Genomic DNA, 25,622 nt, shown 5'->3' with positions numbered 1-25,622 from the left:
AAAAACGCAAATATTAGGCTCCACCTCAGACCTACTGAACTAGAGACTCTGGGGGTGGGTCAGCAACTTGTTTTAACAAGTGAACATTTGAGGACCACTGCCCTATGCTAGTATACTCTCCGTAAATGAGCACGATCTTTTGGACAAATAGAAATATTAATGACAGCAAAATAATTAAATGTAATAAAAAGTTCTCTAAAATATTAAATGATTTATATTTTCCTTACTATTAAACATACTTGACAGGATTTCTTTTCATCTTCCAGTGAAAGGCTGCCCATCAGAGAGACCATTACGGTCTGGTGGACTGTTTTTATAGTTCTGTAACACAAACTGACATTTATTGGAGCTTCACATAAGATCTTTCCATCAACGGATGTGTTGGAAGAGCAATAACCAAGTATGCTGTGTTGGGCAAATACCTACACATCAGGACACTTTTCAAAGCCATCAGGCAAAGGGGGTCAGTTGAATTTTTTTACTGCACAGGCTAATGCTTTAAGAGTGTCTTGATGGAATCAAGGAAATTGGATTGTCCCCCCATTTGCTGGGCTAAAACAAGCCTTTTTTATTTATCCTATTAGAGGAACACAAGAGAAACCTTTTAAATGTCACTAAAATTTTCCCTGCATTGCAAAACCCAGTCAAAAGGGTTTTAATTTTCTCTGAGAACTCTTTAAGTAATGCAGTATGTCAAGGTTTAATAAATTGTAGGTGGGGATAGTTTTCGTTGCAGGCAACTTTTTATTTTTTTTAAACAGGCGCTTAGACATGCTCAGGCTTCTCTCTATTGAGAGAGGTCAGGCACTAACTCAAACAGCAGCTCAACTTCAATCCAAACAACAAACAAATGAACCATAAATGAAATCTGTAATACAGCTGAGACAAATTTTAAGGACACTTTTAAAAAAGAAAATATTTTAAAACGTATTTAAAGTGATGGTTAATCTTTTTATAAGTATATTTTTGTACTGAGCTTCTCGAAAATTTTCTTAAAAAGAATTTGGCCTTGAAGAAAGCTAACCTCAAAGGGGAGCTCAATCAACAGTCTTCCCATAGAAAGAGGCACCACACAGCAAAGATAGACACTGTGTGTTCCCCCATTTTACAACTTCTTGAATACTATAGAAACACCAATTAACAAGAACAAGGCGATTTATATGTTATATAGATTGCATATATCTTTAGAAACATACAATAAATTGGTATATATTTACTTTCTAAGATCATATATTTATTTTGGTATATTTGTTGAGTAGATATCACTATTAAACATTCTGGGTTTTTGTTGTTGTTGAATTTTCCCCTTTCCAATAGAATACTAAAAAAGAACTTCCAAATAAAATAAAATGTTATAGGGGGAATACAAGAATGGAGCACTTTATTTTTTTAAACTGATTTTTGGAGAAAGAAACATCAACCGTCTGCCTCCTGCATACCTCCGCCTCCCCTCGCTCCCTCCCGTCCCCCTCACCCAGCAGGGATTAAGCCCACAACCCAGGCATGTGCCCTGACCCAGAACTGAACCAGTAACCCTTCAGTGCATGGGATGACATACAACCAACTGAGCCACACTGGCCAGGGCTGAGGACTTTTTTTTTTTTAATGGCTAACTATAAATGAGGATGGTTCCTTCCCTGAATTATCACCTTAATAGAAGTATTTTTAACCATACTCAAATGAGAATTGTGTACCTTATTCTATGCCCTATCTCCCCACACTGAGATACGTAGATAGAGGAAACTATGCCAAACATACATGATGATAATTCTAGCATTCTGAAATGAAATAACTTAATTAAATTTTGCCAATTACTCCTCTTTTGTTATGTGCCTTTTAAAAATAGTTTTAGCTCACATCCGGGCAGATGCTGGCAGATGAGGTTCAACAATCAGATAGTTCTATAGGGGAGTCCTGCTCGCTGTTAGTGTCCCTTTACTATCTGCTTGTGTCCTGTGTCTACCTTGTGACCATTGCTGGTCCAGAGGGAGGCTTAGTGAAGTGTCAGCTGAGAAAGGAAGAAACAGGTGAGAAAGGAAGAAAGCTGAAACAGGTTGGGAAAAGGAAAAATCACCCTTTTGTCATGTACATTCAGCTATCCCTATACTTTCAATAAATATGCTTTGTTAATTAAAATTAGTGTTTAAAAACTAGTATCTTCTTTTAATGGAAATTTCAGCTTTATTACTTAAGTTCCTAACAACTAATGCATTTCATTACCAATCATTCTGCTCTCTCGCTCTCTCTCTGGAGAGGCTGTTTTCCTCTCTTAACTGTTAGCAACAACTCAGAAGTTCTAGATGAAATTCTAAGTTGTTAGGCCTTGAAAGTTGAATCCCTGAAAGCCTTCTTAATCTGTCAACATTGGTAAAAGATATATCAATTATAACAAACTAATAAGCACTAAAGGGAAAAGAAGCTGAACAAGGGAGAAAGGGAGCATATTAAGAGATTCCATAATGAAAACTTAATCATCATTAAAAGATCCTGCCATTAGCTTAATGACGCTGTTTTCGTAGGAGAACTTAAGCTGATTCCAAATCCTGACATTCAGGTGAACAGAAAAGGCGAGAATACGTAGCATTCTCGGTTGGAACGCAGGGATTGTAATTCTAGATTCTTAGATTCCTAGGAGATAGATAGAAGGGCTTCAGCAAGTGTATGAACCTATTAAAATTGTTTGCAAAAATTCTACACGCATGTCCTTTTTCTCTGGTGTGCATAGCTTTCATCTATCCCTGCTAAAAAGATTACAAACCAGTTGTGGGGTACCAGTATAGATTAAACAAAATTGGCCACCAATTGGTAATTGCTGAAACTGGGTGATGAGTACATGGAAGTTCATTATACCTGCTATTCTAATTTTGCACGCAGTTGAAGTTTTTGTAATTAAAAGGTTATTTTTTAAAAACTGCCGAAAAAGGAATTAATTACGTACAAACCAATTCCTGATAGAGAACTGTAGAATTATAAATGCCAATCTAAGTGAATTGCTAATGTAGGTGACAATTCTATCTTTCCTTATCTCATAAGGTAAGTCAAAATGAAGGTAAGGGATTTGGAGTTCTATAAATCATAAGCATAGAAACCATTCACAAGTATGGAAATCTTTCGCACAAAGTATTTTGATGCAAGTTACTTTACTTTTGAATTCCTTATTCTGTTTCACAAAATGTCAAAATTTGACACAAAATCAGGAAAAAGGAGGAGAGAAAAGGTAATGGAAAAGCAAAGACTACAAAGACAAAGAAGGTGGCAGACTGGTCCTTGAAGGGAGGGGGCAAAGTGAAAGGAATAAAGTGGTGGGTCTAATCAAATCATTTAAAGAGTTCAGCCTCTCAGAGTTAACCTTGCCAATCAGAGGAAGAAGGAGCAGGAGCAGGAGCAGAAGCATGTTTTGCACATTAAGCTTTGTGTGTCCTTGAACCTATGCTGCACTTCTTGCTCTCAAGCAGCCTGAGAAGGCTTCATAATGCTCACCCTTAGAGAGAACCTTGAATTCCATTAGAAAGCTCCACGGGAAGGAGAAACCTCAAGTGGCAGCTTGAACCACAAAGACAGCTCACACCCTTTACTGATATTAGAAGTGAGCTCATGGGATTAAGTCTGCAAGTCCTGGAAAATTAAAAAGTATGAACACACTGACAAATGCCATTATATCAACAAGAACACAATATATCTTTAAATCTTACCTTTCTCCCCCTCTCCCCCCCCCTCCCCGCCCATATTTAAAATAACGATACAACAAAGACTAGTTACTAAGTTTACAATAAAACTCTAACTGGTCTAATTAAAATCTGACTAGTATTATAATATTTGTAACTCTACAGTGCTTTGCCATAAAAGCATTCACTCATTTGATGGCTTAGCACATTGTACACACAGGTTACACTTTTATAAAAAAGAAAATATGAAGGTAGATACCTTGTCTTTCATGTTACAACTATTAAGTTCTCCTCTGTTCTGTAATAAGGAGAAGATACCTTATATAACTGTACAGTTTTAGTATTAAATGTAGACAGGCATATACTCAACATGTAAGAGAAATTTCTAATAATGAGAGCTTTCTAAAAGGGAACAGACTACTTTGTGAAGTAAAGACAAATGTCCTAACAGAGGCTAGCTGGCTTACCCCTCTTTTGGAAGTTTATAGAGAGAATTCCTGCCTTAGGTGGGAAGTTGACCAGATGATCCTTGAATTCCTTTCTACTATTAAGATTTTACAATTACGCTTTAGTCAAGGTCACACACTCAGTGGTAGAATAGAAAATGGAATCTAGGCAACCTGACTCAAATCCTAGTCTTTCTACACACAAGGTTATGATCCCTTCAAATGACTTCAGACAGTAAATATCAAAAGGTGAGGTTAATTGGGTCAGGAAGCAATAAAGGGTCATGGGGAACTAGAAAGCTCTGGGACTGTCTGTCAATAGAGGGCAGTAGTTACCAGGCTCTATCTGACTGCTGCCACATGGGAATGTGTCCAGGACTGCCAGATTTTCAGATTTCTCAAGAGAATCCTAAAATCTGTATTTTTATGAGAAATTAACTGGCAGTAAATTACAAATAAACAGTGGGTAACACTATGAATGCCGAACAAAAATAGATCTCTGGGCTACATATGATCCATACCAGTTTGTGATCATGACATTTTCCTAAAAAACTCCATTTCCAAACTACTGATTTTTAAAAATCCTCTCTAAGGTCTTCAAATTTATCAACATCCTTTTAAAAATATAAAAACCTAAACTTTATGCTTTATATTAGTTACGATTTTCTATGTATATAATAGTATTTTGCTCTGGCTTTTACAGATTATGTTTGTTACTTAGTGGCAGAATTAAGTTGGCTTTTTGTAAGATCAACACTACACTGTAGTCTCATTGTTCACTGATGGTCCACAAAAAACATAAAATTTTCTACAGATGATATTTGTGTATAATCAATCTCAATATATGTGCATATGAACATGGTCCATAAATATTCTATAGCACTTGTTTTATAGAAAAATCACCTTTTCTTTGAAGAATCATTTTTTCCTGAGTTACCTTATTCCCATCTTTCAGGCACTATTAACCACTCTATGAGTATATCAGTTTGATCATCAAAAAAAGCAAGCTTGACCATTTCTAGATCTTACTCTGTCAACTCATTTGTTACTTTGTGTAATTCTTTCATCTTTAATTCATCCTCATAATGTGACACTTAGGAAAACATTTTAGACTCAGCAACACTAAGCAAAGGCAAACACACTTTATAACATGCATACATTTAAATAATAAATCTCAGAAATCATCAATGAACCACCACTTCAACATTCAAACAAGTTTTAAGATGATGATGATCCATTCCTTGAGTCAATAAGAATTGCCTGCCTTTTTAAAATGTTAAAGAATTATAGAATTAATCCAATTCTGAAGGCACAGTCAACTTTCAAGTAAATAAATGTTATGAGGTAGCTAAGATGTTCAGAAACATTTATGGTGAAGAAGGGGTATTGCTTGGGGATAAAGAACAGTTCTTTTGTTTTCAAGCTTACGATAATGTAAGATGTCAACAATTTCTGGTTTATAGCAATAGCAAGAGAGAATGTAGCCAGGGGACCATTAAGAAGGAGCAATTTACCATACCAGGACATAACACTTTGACAGTGTCCTATAATTCAGTTAGATGTAAAAATAAGATGACACTGGGTGTTCTGTGAACTCAAAGTAATTTGAACTTGATTCACACTGCACTGTGAGCTAGTTGTTCATTCTCAGATACAAACTTAGCAAAAGGAGTATTCAATATAAAAATGAGAGAAAAACATAACATATTAAAGAAAGCTATGAGAATAAGAACATGTATTAAAAGTCACACTGAAAAAAAAATAAAAAAAATAAAAGTCATACTGAAGGGGAAAACCTGGTAAACAAAATATTGACTATGTAGAAGAATTTCATTACAAACTAGAGGCCCGGTGCACGAATGGGGTCCCCAGGGGGTGGGGGTGGGGTGCCAGGACGTGATTGGCTCTCCTGGTGGTGAGATGCCCTTGTTGGCCCGGGGATCCGGATCTGTCCCCGACATTCGTGCCGGTTGTCGGGAGCCACCTGGTGGCCGGCCGCTTTTGAAATGAGGATATACCACCACACAGGACTCCTATAAGGATAAAATGAGCTAATACATATAAACTACTTCCTTGCGAAGCCTCTAGGGAGGGGAAGTGGTTGCGGTGCCCAAGGCCGACTTCCAGGAGGCCAGCGGCACTGTTGGGATCGTTCCAGTGGCGCTAGTCTAATGTGCCAGGCCAGCTCTCCAGCTCTCCGGAGATTGGGCCTGCAGGACTACTTAGGGAGTGAGTGGCTGCTGCCAGGCTGGTGGGCCAGAAAGGGTCTGTCAGCGCAGTGGCACTCCCGCTGTGGAAGCGCACTGACCATCAGGGAGCTCCTGCATTGAGTGTCTGCCCCTGGTGGTTAGTACATGTCACAGTGAGCAGCTGTTCCGGTTGTTTGGGTCTTAACAGTTGCTCAGGCTTTCATATAAATATAGATAAGAAAACTATTAAGGACATGCAGAACTTCTTACTGTAACCTTCATAAAATGCATCAGGTGGCTGTGAATTCTAAAAGCAAGAGTCTGTGTGACAGGGTGTGATGACAGCACGGTGCAGGAAAAAGCATGGGATCTGCCATCAAAACACTGAGATGTGAACTCTGTTTCCTACTTACTAGCTTTGTGTCCTCAAGCAATTCACATAACCATTCTGAGCTTTAGTTTCCTCAATTGTGAAATGAGGATATACCACCACACAGGACTCCTATAAGGATAAAATGAGCTAATATATATCTATATATCTATATCTATATCTATATCTATATCTATATCTATCTATCTAAACTTATTTTATGGCACAGAAAAAAATGATAAAAATATTTTATCTTTAAATACCGATTTCATAATCTTTGTCAACAATTTTCAGACTTCCTTTGCATTGACATTTGTCTCTCTGTTAACTGGAAAACTGCCTACATTTTTTAGAGTTGCAGAGATTTCTTTGCATAAAGGGCTGAATTCATTTGTTTTATTAATCAATAAATATTTTAAAAATGCTAGATATTTAATTTAGTATTAAATAATATTAAAAGCTTGGTACACAGTGAGGACTAGACTTAATCTCTACCTTCATAATCCATTATAGGAGGACTTTTTCTTAAAACAAAATCTTATTCAGAAGCCTAATCTAAAGAGGTAAAAGTTGAAGCGGGGAGGGGAACTTCTAGGTACCTCTGTGGGGATTCAAAGAGCACTATGAAAATTCTATGTCCCCAGGAAAAGAGTACAAATGGTTATCTCCAGAACCTTCTTTTCCCACTCTCTAGACCAGCGGTTCTTAACCTGTGGGTCGGGACCCCGTTAGCGGTCGAACGACCCTTTCACAGGGGTAGCCTAAGACCATCCTGCGTATCAGATATTTACACTATGATTCATAACAGTAGCAAAATTACAGTTATGAAGTAGCAATGAAAATAATTTTATGGTTGGGGTCACAACATGAGGAACTGTATTTAAAGGGCCAGAAGGTTGAGAGAACCACTGCTCTAGACCCATCTGCATCACAAATGGCCTCAAATACATGAGCACAGACACCTTAGCTCCCATGTCCAAGCTCAATCAATTCCCGCAATTGCCATTCACTTGCCCCAGCAGCAGGATCTACCCTCAAAGTGGATACCGGAAGTGCACTGGGTCATTTGGACTGGTCTCTATACTAGCCAACTAAATTCCTGGTGAAGATGTGGTTTAAAAGTACAAAGTGGAGCCGTGGCTGGTGTGGCTCAGTTGGTTGGAGTGTCCTTACGTGCACTGAAGGGCTGCAGTTTGATTCTTGGTCAGGACACATACTCAGGTTTTGGGTTTGATCCCTTGGTCGGGGGAGGCAGCCAACTGATGTTTCTCTTTCTCCCTCTCCCTTCCTCTCTCTCTAAAAATCAGTAAAATAAAATTTAAAAAAGAAAAAAAGCACAAAGTGGGTATAAATTTTATATCTTAGAAGGGAAAAATAAAAGAGACATGATTATCTTACACCGCCGCTCTTTCTTTTTTTCTATTCTCGTCATAAATGAATATCTTCTACCAGTTTTACAAGATTCTCTATATTTCTTTCAACCATTCATAGTTTAAAAAGTATGCTAAGTAAGAAACTGCACTTCTAATAAAGAGATGCTTGAAAAAATAAATAAGACACATGAAACAAAGCCAGTCCATTGCCATATTTGTCAAGAGCAGTAAGTCACTTGAACATGGGCATTGTGGTCTCATAATGCATGACCTTCATTTAAGAGTACAACTAATTTATCTTTAGAACAAAGTCTTTAGCATCCACTGCTTAACAATGTCTATCTGATATATGTGCCAAAGCATATTTGTTTAGGCCTGCCCCTCTCAAACAATTCTCTACAAAATAAATAAGCATATTGACCAGATGTCAACAAAGTCATGAAGTATTCAGATAACCTTGTTAAGATCAAGTTTTACTAATCTAATTTCTTTCCTTTTTTTCTTTCTATAAAACAGTTTTATGAAGGCATTATTTCTATTCTAAATCTTAACCTTTGTTCATATCAAACACATATTATTGATATGCCCAGTAATGCATTAAAATTTGGGAATAGAAAAATATCAAAGTTCCTACTTTCAAGGAGCCTAGAGTCTTATGAATGGCAATATTTATAATAGAGAATAAATAATTCTATGAAAAGATGTGAACAAAGTATATTATAGGAGTGCAAAAGAGGGTATCCAAAGGGAGGCTGTAGTTGGAAGAAAAGGAAAGGACTAGGTCAGGGTCCTCCCAGAAGAGGTGATGCTTTAATAAAGAAAATATAGAGAAAAAGATTTTGTGTGTATGTGTATCTGTGTTTTAGGCTGGAGGAGTATTTATCTACAAAGGAACAGTAATTTTTCAATATTTTATAATATTTACTGAATGTATACTATATCTCAAACATTATGCAAGAGACCAGTAGGAATATTAAAGAAATAGAAAACATGGTTTCTGCACTTAAAGAACTCACAACCCAACTGGAGAGAAACCACAAGGTAGACAATAAAGTAAATACAAATAATACAGTAACACCAAATAAAACTGTTGGAGAACAGTCTATAAATTTAGTGGAATTTTCTGAGGCACCTCAGTTCCTCTTTTTAATTTTATGTTTCTTGGATAGGAATTTTTCTACTATGCTTTCCTGAACTCAGGGTAGTCTCTGACTACATTTAGATTCCAAGTGACCCATTAAAAAAAAAAAAAAACTACCAATTTGCCATGAGAAAGGAGTTGTTTTATTATTCTGGTGTGTACATGAACTTACAGAAAACTGGAGGCCCAGTGCACGAATTCGTGCACCTGTGGGGTCCCTCAGCCTGGCCTGCAGGATCGGGCTGAAGGACCCCAACATCCCGAGGTGGGTCTCTGACATACTGAGGAGGGGTGTCCTGGATTGCAAGAGGGTGCAAGCCAGGCTGAGGGACCCCACCGGTGCATGATGGGGGCTGGGGAGGGACATGGGAGGTTGGCCAGCCAAAGAGGGACTCGGGGAGTGTTCCAGGGCATGTCTGGCCTGTCTTGCTCAGTCCCAATCGACCGGACGCCAGTATTAAGCTAACCTACCGGTCGGAGTGTCTGCCCCCTGGTGGTCAGTGCACATCATAGCAAGTGGTTGAGCAGCCTTAGCCTATCATTAGCATATCACCCTTTGATTGGTTGAACAGACAACCAGACATTTAGCATATTAGGCTTTTATTATATAGGATAGGTGAGTTCTAAATGAACAAAGGTCACAACCTAAAGAAACATGCTGGAAAAGGACCTCATGTTGGATTGCCTTGTTTTTTGTCGTTGTTTAGTTTTTATTTCATAATCATAAACTTAACTCTGCAATCCAGCTAGACTTGGAAGGGGTGAGAAAAATATGGAACCCAGTGAACTGCAGCAAGAATATGATGATTACAGAACATTACAAGCAAATGGAGGTGAAGGGGTGTTCTTTTGGGCTACAGAAGGAATGGTTTGGAGGTTAAGATAAAACACAAATCAAATTTATTAGAGCTGTCCACAGCCAGCAATGGTGATCTTGCTGGTCTTGCCATTCTTAAACCCAAAGCGCTCCATGGCTAACACAATATCCATGCCATCTTTCATGTATCCGAAGACAACAGTCTCACCATCTAACCACTCAGTCTGGGCAGTGCAGATGAAAAACTGGGAACAGTTTATGTTGGGTCCAGCATTTGCCAGGACCCGTGTGCTTCAGGATGAAATGCTCATCATCAAATTTCTCCCCATAGATGGACTTATCACCTGTGCCATTATGGCGTGTGAAGTTATCACCCTGGCACATAAATCCCAGAATAATTCTGTGAAAGCTGGAAGCTTTATAACCAAACCCTTTCCCCACAGTGCTCAGAGCATGAAGTTTTCTGCTGTCACTTGTGGATGATGGCTCTCTGGGGCAATGGCATAGGCAAAGCCTGGATTGCCTTATTTTTTTCTGCTTAAAAATGTCTTCTCAAAAAACCCTTGATGTTTCCACTTTATTTTGCTAACTAACTGTAAACTTACCAATTAGAGGTCATTTGTTTTTCGAAAACTTGGATTTGAATTTTAATATTGCAGCAGCTGTGAGACTTCGGATTATTATGTGGAAAAATTCATTTCACAGGGTTATTATAAGGAAAAAGAGAGACCATCTTGCACAATTAGAAAAATAACAAGTGCTCAGCCAATAGGATTACATAAAAATTTGTATCCGTCCTTTAAAAGTAAAACCATATCTGATAATTCTAAACAGTTGTTAGTGATTCAGATAGGAATGAATTCATTTCATCTGACTGTTTTTAGCCTAACTCCTACTTAAGGTAGGCAGCACTGAAAGACTAGCAGGTGAATACAGGGTTCAGAATTACAAGCCTGGCACTACAGAATTACATATAGATGTTTTATAATTTTGAGATTCTCATCTTCCCAACACCCTCCAAACCTGACTTACCTACTGAGTCATAATTTCTGGAGCTGAAGCTTTTTTTAAAAAAGATCTATAGTTAAATCTGGTAATCCAGATTTGGAAACTTTTGGGATATACAAAGTGAGCTCACCAACTTCATGAAGTGAAGAACACTAGGTAAAACAGTTTCGTCATGGAGATGGGACTTGAGAGTCAATCATAAAAGTTGAGAATTGAATTGTAAATAAGAAACTACTAGAGGTTTTTGATAATAGAATCATGTAGACATTAAAGTAGCATTTAGATCGTGACATTTAAGACAAATATGTCATAATTAAATAGGACAAAAAAGTCATGTTAATAAGTTTCCATGTATGAATGAAGGAATGACAGTTTGGATCAGAGAAGTGTCAGTGGAGATGGAATACATGCTATGAAGCTCTCCATACCAATGACTTATAAGACCAATGACCACAAATCTCAAGAGCTCCTTTCCCATAGTCAGAAGGTAATTGATACTCAGTTGCAATAATATTATTAAATGATGAGGAAAATGCAAAGTTTTATACTAATTAAGTACTATTATGGATAAACAATAATCCTATCTAATAAAAGAGTAATATGCAAATTGGCCATCACTCCAACACACAAGATGGTCACCACATGTGGACACAAGATGGCTGGCAGGGGAGGGCAGTTGTGGGCAATCAGGCCAGCAGGGGAGGGCAGTTAGGTGTGACTGGGCCTGCAGGGGAGGGCAGCTGGGAGGGACCAGGCCTGAAAGAGAGGGCAGTTAGGGGTGACTGGGCCGGCAGAGAAGGGCAGTTGGGGGCGACCAGGCCTGCAGGCGAGGACAGTTGGGGGGACCCAGGCCTGCAGGGGAGGGCAGTTGGGGGTGACCCAGGCCTGCAGAGGAGGGCAGTTGGGGGAAACCAGGCCTGCAGGGGAGGGCAGTTAGGGGCAATCAGGCCCATAACAATAATCCTATCTAATAAAAGAATAATATGCAAAATGACCATCACTCCAACACACAAGATGGCCACCCCATGTGGACACAAGATGTGGGCCAGCAGGGGAGCAGTTAGGCGTTGATCAGGCTGGCAGGGGAGTGGTTAGGGGGTGATCAGGCTGGCAGGCAGAAACAGTTAAGGGCAATCAGACAGGCAGGCAGGTAGGTGAGTGGTTGGGAGCCAGCAGTCCTGGATTGTGAGAGGGATGTCCCACTGCCCATTTAGCCCTGATCCCACCGTTTCTATCTCTCTATCCCTCTCCCTTCCTCTCTGAAATCAATAAAAATATATTAAAAAAAGATTAATCAACTTTGCAAATCCTTTGGATCTTATTGGCAATATGATAGAATCTTCTTTATCCCTTAAAAATGTGTCATTAGGAAATGTTCATTTGACAATAACACAGAAGTCACTGGAGTTTCATACATAGTGTTTCCATAAGACTTTTAAGAGTTCTTGAGAGTACTACTTACTTCTTTCCAAGTGTCATGGGTATGGATTGAACATCAGCAAGAACCATGGCATGCTCAAGACTGCCCTTAACAGAACCAAGACCTCTGGCCACTGTCAGATAATCTGTCACTATAAGCTACTTGTATCCAAGCCAGATATTTATTGCTATTGATCTGCCTGGTCCTAGCAAAAGACTTTTGTTCTCCCAGACCGGGACTTTGACCTCAATTAAGTTATGAATTTCAATCCAATAGACTGCTCCACTTACCCTACTGCTCTCCCTGACTGGATTAATTAGAATTAGCTAGGCCAAGAGTCACCCCAAGCTCCTCATGGATCATGTTATTTTAATAATAAATAAAGGAATAGCAGCAATGTACAAGAGTATTTTGAAAGATTGCTCATCTAGAAACATCATTCAGGACCTGCCAATATCAATTTCTCTGACTTTGATTACCTCATTTACTTTTTATTTCTCTTCCTTCTTTGGAATTTCCCTTTATTTCAGCTTTCTAAACATGCTCTTTGCACAGAGAAATCAAAGTTCTACTTGTCATATTTGCACTTCGCTGCTATTTTAGGGTTTCATTAGAGAGTAACTTATCAAAACAAGCATTTGCAAAAATGTAACTTAAAACATTTATAATCTCAGAGCATCAAGAAAGAAATACCATTATTTAGGAAAAATAGCAGTCTTTAGCTAAATGCACTTTCCCTATAGCTGATTAATGCACTGAAGACAGACAAATCAGAATGTCACTGAGAAGGCAATATCCAAGCTTGCAAAGCATAAAAATGTGCAAATATATTTATTTCTAATTCATAACCCATTGGGACAGATTATATATTGGCCAATGAGAATTCTAAATCTTGTTGATATTAAGAATAAATGGTGGGATCAGGATTTGCTAAATATACACTGTTCTAACTCTATGATTTACCCCCTAAATATAAAAATTATTTTAAAATGCAAGGAATATTATAGCCCTAGCCAATTTGGCTCAGTAGATAGAGCAGACCAAAGGGTCCCGGGTTTGATTCTGGTTAAGGGCACATACTTTGGCTGCAGGCTCCTGCCAGGCCTGGGCCCTGGTCAGGGCTTGTGCAGGAGGCAACCAATCGATGTGTCTCTCTCACATTGATGTTTCTCTCTGTCTTTCCCTCTCTTTTCAACTCTCCCTAAAAATCAATGGAAAATATCCTTGGGTGAGGATTAACAGCAGCAGCAGCAGCAGCAACAACAAAGAATATTATGTAAGAATGTTCACATTCTGGGATGTAGTACTTGGTATTTGATACTAAAATGGTAAGATTTTAAGAATGTATAAAGAGAATCCTAAAAACTATTTGCTGTATCAACTGATGTTTTTGACAAAGTAAAAACCCTTTTATTTCTTTGATTATTAAAATTTTGAGTTTTGATTAGCTCTAGGAACTATTAAGAAAATATTTAACTAGCATGCCTAAGCACAGAAGTAATTTCAATATTAAAAGCAATGCAAAAATCAAGTTGCCTTCAAAATACCAAGAACTGAAATGTATTTGAAAGGCATATGATAAAAATAAAACAATTATATATTTTAAAAGTATAGCTACTGGATTTAATCTCCATTCTCCCACATACCCCTTACTACCTACCACATGCACACTCACTTGAGTTCTGTAGATTATGTAACTCTTCATTTGTTTTAAAGAGGAGTTTTATTTCTTCCCATGGAAAGGTTCTAAGCTCAAGTACTAGTAAACATTTCTTTCTAAGTACCTAAACCATTTTAGTAATCTAGGAAGAAAGTAAAACTGTATGAGGGCTGGATTTTACAATGTGTGAGAGAATCAAGGATTAAAGAAATAATTTTAAGGCTATTTTCATAATGATCCACTCAGGAGGAAAAAAGATCAAATGACAAAATGTATTGTGTTTTGGCAAAGTGTGTTTGTTTTCACACCTGACTTTCATTGTTGCATATTCTTAAGTGGAATTAAAGCAATTATCCAGCAAATTACACAGGTGATTTAACACATTAGTCCAGACTTTCCAAATGACCCTTTAATTAGAGTCACAGGACAAAATGTGAGGGAAAACAGTAAAATTTAACATATTTACACCTTCACTTACAATTGAAATATCTGAAATGTAGACAATGACTTAACATCATATAAATATGGGAACTACATTAGAGAAATTATATATCTGAAATTGCAAACATTACTTGAGAAACTAATAAATAGCAAACAATTTATAGCAACAAAGATTAAGTATTTAAAAACAAATTTAACAAGAAATGTGCAAAACCTATATGAGGAAAAAAAATTTAAATACTGAAAGTCACAAAAGTAGGCTTGATCAAAAGGAAAGATATCACCTATACTTGGATAAGATGACTCAATATTATGAATATGTCAGTTCACCTTAATTTATAAATTCAATGCACTCCCCTCCAAAATGCCAACAGGCTATTTTATGGAGTTACACAAACTGATATTAAAGTTCACATAAAACAAACATACACTCAAGAATAGTCAGGCTCTCTCCTGCTGCTTTTGTAGCTGGGGCATTTGCTGTTTCTGTACACAGGCTGAGGATTGAGAGTGGCTCAAATGAATGATGATACTGGGGGAAATAAAATCAGCAAAACTTTTGGAGGTTATGTGGGGGTTGGCTCAGCAATACAAAAATTTTAGAAGTTCCAAACACAAAAGTCCTGCTTTGCTGCATGATTCATTTTATGAGCCAGGGGCTGTGTGGGAAGCCAGTTTCTGAAAAAGCACACAAGCCCTGGCTGGTATGGCTCAGTTGGTTAGACCATTATCCTATATACCAGAAGGCGGTGGGTTCCACTCCCGGTCAGGGCACATACCTAGATTGTGGGCTCGATCCTAGTTTGGGGCACATATGAGGGGCAACTGATCAATGCTTCTCTCTCACATTCATCTGTCGCTTTCTCTCCCTTTCCATCTCTTTAATATAAATGAAAAACATATCCTCGGGTGAGGAAAAGGAAGGAATGAAGAAAAGAAAGGGAGGGAGGGAGGGAGGGAGGGAGGAAAAGCCCACACAAAACTCTCCTGTTGTTTTGCAATGTTTCAAAGACAAAGTCCTACCTGAGGAAGAGGGCTGTCCTCAAGCAACAAATCTCAGCCTGAACACATTTGCCAAAATGAAGCAGGAAATGGGAGAACAAAGCTCAAAGCAGAAAAAATCAGACTGAATCTTCACCAGTCTTTCGGTACAGGGAGGCAGAGACCCAATAGGCTCACAAACAAAAGCCCTAATGAATCTCCCCCAAGATATGTAGGAAAGCAGAGGTAGACTAGGTCCAACTAAAGCTACAACCCAACCCCAACCAGCTCAATTCCTCATTGGCCTGAGGTGCCAGCCCCTCAACCTATACATCTAATAGAATAAGAGGTGCCCTTTTTTGGGGGAAATAACACTCACTTCAGTTTCTGGCCCTTTATACATAATGTGTAATATAACATAAGAAATTATGAGCTATAGCTCTTCCTCTTCCTTTCTTGAACATCTCAATTTTAAACCCATTAACTAATGCTGAATTAGGTAGGCGTCCATTGGGAGTGGAAGGATGGAGAAGAGGAGAGCTGTAAAGGTCAGAGAAGGTAATAGAGCCTAACTGGGATGAGGAAGGTATCCATCTGGAGTGGTGGCAGCCTAGTGTGAGGTGTCTGAGCTCATGCAGGGTGAGGAGGAGGATGTCCACTCAGAAAGATGGACCACTACAAAGTGTCAGAGACCAAGTTGGGTAAAGAAGGTATCCCCACAAAAGGCTGGCATTGTACTGGATGCTGAAGCCTAAGCTGAGTGAGGAAGGCACTCACTCACATGGGAAAGCGACTTGACTCAAGATGTCAGAGACCAAGAGGAGTGAGGAGGTCACCCTCCAGAAAAGTGGTCTGGGCAAACTGTCAGAGCTTTCATGCAGGAGAAGGGGTGAAAGCAACATGAAAGATGGTTACACACTGGGAGACTGATCAAATAAATAAATATGGTAAGATAATGGGAGCCACATTTCTCACTGTCATCAGAGAAGGGAGTTATAAATATAGAAAGAAAACTAAATGAATCCTGTGGTATTGAACTGAAAGTAGAGGTATTGTGTGAACTTATGGCATTTGCACGCACACACGTGTGTGTGTGTGTTTGTGTGTATGTATATATGTGAGAGGATCTGGGAAGAGTGATAGCCCAATAGCAATGAGCACACATAGTGCTCAGATATTGGTTTCTAAATACCCTTCGCTATTAAATTGAACCAGAACTCTGGAGAAACTACTGTTTCCAGGGCTGGGAAAGAGAAAAGTTCAAGATGAACCTGGAAATTACTGTTATGCCAGAAAGAATGAAAATTCTCAAAGAATTATGGGCATATGTCAAAAGGAAACAGGAGTCAGATTAAAGTGGTGCCCATTGGTCATTACTGAAATAATTTGAGCACACAATTAAATAATGTTAATTATGCATTATAACACTGAATAAAAATAGGGAACTATGAATCCAAATTAATGTAAATAAGAGCATGAATAAACTGAAATTTTGACAAAGGTTATTTACATAATTTCCAAGTATCTCCTTGCAAAATAGTTATGAATTACAAAGGGACAAAAGTAATTTTACTGTGAAGATCCTGGCAGACACAACCTTAACCAAGTGATAAAAGTTAACAATATCAGTAATGGAGCAAATTGAAGGTTTTTGCTATCAGGTTCCAATGAGAACATAGTATCACTTCTATGATATCCCTTCTAAATATGTGTAACATAAACATAATCAGAAGGAAACATCAAACTCAAATTGAGAAACATTCTATAAAATAATTGGTCTGTAATCTTTAAAGGTACCAAAGTTATAAAGGTCAAGGATAAACTGTAACTGCTGCAAACTGAAGATTTTTAGTTTGCTCCTTTAAGTTCTTTTAGACATGGTAACTAAATGCAATGTGCGATTCTAAACTGAATTCTTTTGTTATAAAAGGCATTTGAAGGACAACTTGGAAAACTTAAATGATGTATAAAGGTCAGATAGTAGTAAATATCTGTAATAATATCCTGAATTTGGTGATTGAATTGTGGTCATATAGGGGTTGTACGGGGTAAGAGGATAAAACGTTGACAAAATATTCTTCAAGATTTAAGGTTCAAATATACTCTTACCACTAAACTATTTCAAAATAAAAAATTTTAAATTGAGACATGTGAACCAATAGGAAATTGTGATGGATGGACAAGAGAAAACAGCCAAAAGAAGCAACTCTGAAATAATTCAGCTTTTTCAATTAAGAGACAAGAACTATAAAGTAATCATTACAAATCTATGAAACAAAATAGAGGAAAAGAAATTTCAATAGAAAAAGGATGAGGTAAAAGTTAATCAAACAGTTATTCTAGAACTGAAAAATTACAATGTCTGTAATTAAGAACTCAATGCAGAGTCTTAACAGAAGATAAGAGTAACAAAGACAAAGGTGGGTCAATAAAAATTATTCAAACTTAAGTATAGAGAAAAGAACTAAACGGTAATCAAAAGAGACAAACAACAAAACAAGTAAGACAGAGTATATGACATGTAGGATACTGTTATGGTCTAATATATGAAAAACTGTAATTCTAGATGACAGAAGAAAACGGAGCAGAAGCAATAGCTGAGAAAATAGAGCTAAATTTTTTGCAAAATCAACAAAAGCTATGTGAAAAGGTTCGGCAAACCTGAAGCAGATTTTTAAAACAAAAACACCTAGCCACTGCTGAAAAATAGAGGGAAAAATCTTAAATGCAGTCAGAGCAAAGAAGATACATGATCTTCAGAGGAAGAATAGTAAGAATAACAGCTAACTTCTCAAAAGGAAATATAAGAGCTAGAAGACAATAGAATGATAGTTTTACAGGGCAGAAAGAATAAACTGACCAACATAGAATTTTCTATTAAGCAAAATTATCTTTCTATACTATAAGTGAAACAGATATACTCAAACAATTAAAAGTTGAGATGACTCATCACTAGAAATCAATTCTATAGGAAATATCAAAGTAAGTTCCTTAGGCAAAAGAAAAATGGTATCAGAATCAGGAAAGAGAAATCTTTCTCGCGGAGAACCAAGATGGCGGCATAGGTAAACATCGGAGAATGCTGCCTCACACAACCACTTCAAAAATACAACTAAAAGATGGAAGGACATCACCCAGAACCACAGGAAAGCTGGCTGAGGGGAAATTTTTCAACTAGAAGGAAAGAGAACAGCATACCAAGACTCAGAGGAGGCGCAGTGCGGAAAATACAAAGGTGCGGCGGAGGTGCGCGCGGAGCAGGCTGGTGGCTGAGGGCACGGTTGTCATTTTCAATTGGGAGGGAGGCTCAGGCCCTGAGCTCCAGTTCTGGATGAGTCTCTAGGGACCCAGACTCAAACGGGAGAAGTGGGACTGTCTGGCATCGCTCAGAACCCTAGGGCAGCTTTCTCTCCGAGGTTTGCAGTGGTTGCTGGGACTCTGAGAGGCAGAGCCTCTGGGGACGGGACTGAGAGCAGCCATAACTGCTCGCTCCACCCGCCCTGTTGATCCCCGGGGACCCGCCCCGCCCAAGCCCTGCACAGAGCCATTTGCAGGAGAGCCTCAGGCAAAGGATAGATTAGCACCTCCCCAGAGGACAGAAGTTTTCCCACTGCAGATACAGCTGACTCTCACAGCCAGTTGGCCTGGAGGTCAAATCTTCCCAGTATTAACTACAACAATCGAGGCTTAACTACAACAAGACTGTGCACAAAGACCACTAGGGGGTGCACCAAGAAAGCATAAAAAAATGCGGACACAAAAAAACAGGACAAAATTGTCATTGGAAGATACAGAGTTCAGAACCACACTTTTAAGGTCTCTCAAGAACTGTCTAGAAGCCGCCGATAAACTTAATGAGATCTACAAGAAATCTAATGAGACCTCGATGTTATGATAAAGAACCAACTAGAAATTAAGCATACACGGACTGAAATAAAGAATACTATACAGACTCCCAACAGCAGACCAGAGGAGCGCAAGAATCAAGTCAAAGATTTGAAATGCGAAGAAGCCAAAAACACCCAACCGGAAAAGCAAAATGAAAAAAGAATCCGAAAATACGAAGATAGTGTAAGGAGCCTCTGGGACAGCTTCAAGCATACCAACATCAGAATTATAGGGGTGCCAGAAGATGAGAGCAAGATATTGAAAACCTATTTGAAGAAATAATGACAAAAAACTTCCCCTACCTGGTGAAAGAAATAGACTTACAGGTCCAGGAAGCGCAGAGAACCCCAAACAAAAGGAATCCAAAGAGGACCACACCAAGACACATCATAATTAAAATGCCAAGAGCAAAAGACAAAGAGAGAACCTTAAAAGTAGCAAGAGAAAGACAGTCAGTTACCTACAAGGGAGTACCTATACGACTGTCAGCTGATTTCTCAACAGAAACCATGCAGGCCAGAAGAGAGTGGCAAGAAATATTCAAAGTGATGAATGCCAAGATTACTTTATCCAGCAAAGCTATCATTCAGAATAGAAGGTCAGATAAAGAGCTTCACAGATAAGGAAAAGCTAAAGGAGTTCATCACCACCAAACCAGTATTATATGAAATGCTGAAAGGTATTCTTTAAGAGGAAGAAGAAAAAGGTAAAGATACAAATTATGAACAACAAATATGCATCTATCGACAAGTGAATCTAAGAATCAAGTGAATAAATAATCTGATGAACAGAATGAACTGTTGATTATAATAGAATCAGGGACATAGAAAGGGAACGGACTGACTATTCTTGGGGGGGGGGAAAGGGGTGTGGGAGATGCGGGAAGAGACTGGACAAAACTCGTGCACCTATGGATGAGGACAGTGGGTGGGGAGTGAGGGCGGAGGGTGGGGTGGGAACTGGAAGGAGGAGAGTTATGGGGGGGGAAAAAGAGGAACAAATGTAATAATCTGAACAATAAAGATTTAATACAAAAAGGAAAAAAAATAAAAAAATAAAAAAAATAAAATTGAACAGAACTACTAAAAAACAAAAAGAATCAGGAAAGTACAAGAAGCAATGAAAACATCAGAAAGGGTAAATATATAAATAAAGATAAAAGACTATTGACTGCTTAATGCAAAAACAGTACCTTGTGAGGTATTTAGAAAATAGGTTAAGTAAAAACATATCACAATTATATCAATAGAAGCAGGAAAACAAAATTATAGCACTTAAGATTTTTACACAGTTCAGGATGTGACAAAAGTATTAATTTAAGGTAGACTGTAGTAAGTTAAGGGACAATTTTGTAATTTTTATCATAACCATTAAAAGAGTAATTCTAAAAGGAATAGCAAATATCTAATAAAGAAGGTAAAATGGAATAGTAAAAATATTTGATAAATACAAAATAAGATGGCAAAGGAAAAACAAAGAAACAAAAAGCAGGTGGGACAAACAGAAAGGAAGTAGAAATATGGTAAAATCAAGCAGATCTGTACCAGTAATTACATGAAATGATTTAAATAAATGAAACACTACAATTATAAGACAAAGACTAGACTGGATAAAAACCAAGCTATTTACAAAAAGCGCAATTTTAAGTATAAAGACATAGTGTTAGCAAATTGAATTACGCCCCTTGCAAACTCAAATTCATATGTGGAAGCCCTAACCCCACATGAACTGTATGTGAAGACAGCGCCTTAAAGGAGGTATTTAAGGTTAAATAAGGACATAAGCCATGGTGTGGCTCTGATCTGACAGGCCTGGAGTCCTATAAGAGGAGGAAGAGATACCAGAGCGCTCTCTCCCCAAGTGCAACAGGCATGTGAGGAAAGTGAGAAGGCTGCTCTCCGCAAGCCACTCATCAGAAACCAACCCTACCAGCACCTTGCTCATGGACTAGAAGCCCCCAGAGCTTGAGAAAATAGAATGTGTGTAAGCCACCCAGTCTGTGGTATTTTGTTATGGCAACCAAGCAAACTAAGATAGAGAGATAACAGTGAAAGGATAGAAAAATATACAAGGTAAACACTACACAAAGGAAAGCTCATGTGGCTATATAACTCTCAACAAAATACACTTTAAGGCAAGAAGATTAATAGAATTTTTAAATGGCCACCTCTCAGTGGTAAAAGGATCAATTCAACAGGAAGCTAAAACAATTTTAAATTTGTATCTAATGTCGTAGTTTCAAGATATAAAAAATGAACATAACTAAAAGGAAAAGCAGATAAATCATAAGAGATTTTAACACAATTCTCTCAGTAATTGATAAACAAATAGACAAATCAATAAATATAGAACACCTGACTAATAGTATTAACTAACTTCACCTAAATGATATTTGTGGAAGACTACACCAAACAATAACAAAATATAGTCTTTTCAATAGAATATGCAACATTCCTTAAAATACATCATATAATGGGCCAAAAAGCAAGTGTTAATTTAAAAAATATTGAAACTCTCCAGAGTAGGTTCTCTCATCATAATAGAATCAAACTAAAAATGAATATAGAAAAGAGAACTGTAAAATCCCAAATGTCGGCAATTAAAGAACATACATATGGATAACCCATGATTCAAAGAAAGAAATCACAGTAAAAATTTAAAAATATTTTGACTAGAGGATAATAAAAATACATCAAAATCTGCTAAATGCATTTAAAGTAGTGCATAAAAAGAAATTTATACCTCTGAGTACACCTATTAGAAAAGAATAGTTGAAAATCAATGATCTAAGCTTCCATCTCAAGAAGCCAGAAAAAGAACAGCAAATTACATCCAAGGAAAGTAGAGGGAAATAATAAAGAGCAGAAATCAACAACGTACACCAAATGTACAATGTTCTTTGTGCCCCTACCCCCAATTAAAAATAAAAGGGCTCAGGATCTGAATAGACATTTCCCCAAAGAACATGTAAAAATGGCCAATAAGCACATAAAAGACGTTCAACGTCATCAACCATCAGGGAAATGAAAATCAAAACAATGAGATACCATGTGATACACTGGCATGGCTATAATCAAAAGACAAATAATAGTGTTGATAAGGATGTGGAGAAACGGGAACTCTCATATATTGCCGGTGAGATGTAAAATTGAGCTCTCTCTGAAAAACCATGAGCAGGTTCTCAAAAGGTTAAACACATAGTTACCATATGACCCAGCAATTCTACTCCTGAGCAAGACGCAAGAGAAACGAAATATATGTGTATATGTCCATCCTGAAGAATGTTCACAGGTACTTTATTCATTATAGCCAAAGGGAAAAAAACCTTAAAAACTAAATGTCTATCAATAGGAGAATGGATAAATTGTGGTATATGCTTGCAATGAAATGTTACACAGCAGTCAAAAATAAAGGAACAAATAATATATGTAACAACATAGATGACTGTCACAAATGTTATATTGAGAATAATAAGCCTGATCCAAAAGAATATACATTATATGACTTCAAATATTTGAATTTTAAGAGGCAGAACTAACTAATTAATTGGTGGTGAGAGAAATCAGAATAATAGTCATCTCAGAGTGGGTGGTGGAAGGATTGATGTTGATAGGAAGAAGATTAAGAAGACAAACAATGTCAGTGTTCTGGAAATATTCTAATTTGATATGTGTGGTAGTTGCATATACATATACATACATAAAATGATCCCATGTATATATTACTTTGCATTAAAACTGTGGCAAATAGCTGAGACCGATTTGGCTCAGTGGATAGAGCGTCAGCCTGCGGACTGAAGGGTCCCGGGTTCGATTCCGGTCAGGGGCGTGTGCCTGGGTTGCGGGCACATCCCCAGTGGGGGATGTGCAGGAGGCAGCTGATCGATGTTTCTCTCTCATCGATGTTTCTAACTCTCTATCTCTCTCCCTTCCTCTCTGTAAAAAATCAATAAAATATATTTAAAAAAACAAAACAAAAAACAAACAAACTGTGGCAAATAAAATTATATATAAATACATTGTTATATCCTTAAGATTTTTGTACTGCATGTACCTCAATGAATGTGTTTTATATCTCCATTATCTATATACTAGAGGCATGGTGCATGACATTCGTGCACTGCGGGGTGGAGGGGGTGGGGGAGCGGCTATAGGGGAGGGAATCCCTCAGCCCGGCCTGCGTCCTCTCGCAGTCCAGGACCCCTTGGGAGATGTCCAGCAGCCAGCTTCGGCCCACTCCCCACTGGCAATCGGACACCCCTGAGGGGTCCTTAGCGCTGCCGTGGAGGCAGGAGAGGTTCCTGCCACAGCAGCTGTGCTGGCCAGCCATGAGCCCTGCTTCTGGCTGAGCGGCACTCCCCCTGTGGGAGTGCACTGACCACCACGGGGCAGCATCTGCATTGAATGTCTGCCTACTGGTGGTCAGTGCGCGTCATGGTGACCGGTTGCTCCGCTGTTTGATTTGCATATTACCCTTTTATTATATAGGATATAAAAGCCTAAGTGACCATTACGACCAGTTGCTATGATGTGCACTGATCACCATGGGGGCAGACACTCAACACAGGAGCTGCCCCCTGGTAGTCAGTGCGCTACCACAGCCAACCTCCCATGGTCCCTCCCCCTGGCCAGCTGGGCCCGATCAAGGCTGGGTGAGATGGCCCCAACGACCCTGATTGCCGGCCAGGCCAAGGGGCCCCACCCATGCATGAATTAGTGCACCGGGCCTCTAGTTTTAAGTAGTGAAGGAAAACTACTCTATATACAATATTGTACCAAATATCTTTAAAATGTTATATATGTGTAAGTAGAAAAGATAAAAATCAGACAAAATGTACTAAAATTTCACAGTGGAGAGGTTAACAGCTTGGGCTTTGGAATCAGAATGGCATGTTCAAATTTAGATTTTTGTCACTTAACACATTTCGTACTGCTCAGGGGTTTTCTCGTGTTTCATGCGCCATCTATTAAGGACCGCTCCCAAGTGTTCTCGTTTTTCACGCCCATGGAAAAAGGAGCGAATCTAGATACTTACGTAAATTTTGTTTGGTCCCTCTTCATAGAGGAAAATGTTTTACGCAGTACCATATGTTAAAAAAGTACTAGGAACTTTAATTGTTTAATTGTTTTTGTAAATAAAAATGTTATAATTATTGAAAAACAACACCTAAAGTGCATTATGATGATTTAAATAACATGCAGTTTGCCCAAAAACGTGCGGTCCCTGGCGTATGTCTTAGAGATTTCTATGCGGTGCGCAATGTGTTAATAGCTCCATGACTTCTCAAAGCTCCTGTTTCTTCATCAGTAAAACACAGAAAATAATATACCTAAGTTGGATGGATGTGATGGCTAAAAGAGATAACACTAGTACACATAAAATACTTGATACCTAGTAAATATTAAAGAACTGTTTTATGTCAACAACCTCCTCACGTAATGGGTTACAGATGGTTTGTTTACTACTTTATACCATTCTTGTGATTTGTTTTCTTCAGATGATGGAGAACTCTGAATCTAAATCCATAGAACTTGCAAGTTATTCTATAGGCTGTGCAGTCATTAGAGAGTTTTGACAAGGTCAGTGACACAGTAGCAGCAGTCTTGGGAAGGCTGTTGGCAGCAACATGCTTGGTGGACTTGGGGAGGAGTAGATTTAGCAGGAACAGCAGGACAGCGTTAAAGTGAGGATCTAATGCCATCATTTTAAGCCCCCCAATAGCTAGGTAAAATCTAGAATTGTCATTATCCCATTTTTTAATTTTTAAAATATTTTCTATTCATTTCATGAAACTATATGGAATTTATTTTTTATCAGATTCATTCATTTAACCTTTCATTCCACAAGTATTCTTTTTTATAGAGGTACTAGAGGCCCAGTGCACAAAATTCATGCACAGGGGTGGGGGTGGGGGTGTCCCTCAGCCCGGCAGCCCTCGGGGGATGTCTGACTGACGGCTTAAGCTGTCATCCTGCGGAGGGTGGACCTAAGCCATTAGGTGGACATCCTTAGCTCTGCTGTGGAGGTGGGAGAGGCTCCCGCCACCCCCACTGTGCTCGCAGCTGTGAGCCCAACTTCTGGCTGAGCTGCGCTCCCCGCACTCCCCCTGTGGGAGCACACTGACCACCAGGGAACAGCTACTGCATTGAGCCTCTGCCCCCTGGTGGTCAGTGCATGTCATAGTGACGGGTCATTCCCCCGTTTGGTTGATTTGCATATTCGG

At 38.5% G+C, this 25,622-nt stretch overlaps 1 protein-coding gene and 1 pseudogene across 1 annotated transcript in view; both read right to left on the bottom strand.

The window, feature by feature from the left end:
- The window catches only part of ACBD6 (acyl-CoA binding domain containing 6), a 133,005-nt gene that overhangs the window by 30,916 nt on the left and 76,467 nt on the right, over window positions 1-25,622 (bottom strand). The gene's annotated exons all lie outside the window — the stretch shown is intronic.
- LOC107184553 lies at window positions 10,088-10,457 on the bottom strand (annotated as a pseudogene).

The sequence above is a fragment of the Myotis davidii genome, unplaced genomic scaffold (assembly GCF_000327345.1).
Source record: "Myotis davidii unplaced genomic scaffold, ASM32734v1 scaffold591, whole genome shotgun sequence".
In the NCBI taxonomy this organism is placed as follows: Eukaryota; Metazoa; Chordata; class Mammalia; order Chiroptera; family Vespertilionidae; genus Myotis; species Myotis davidii.
The sequence above is the reverse complement of the archived record's forward strand: the minus strand, read 5'-3'. Positions and strand labels throughout refer to the sequence as shown.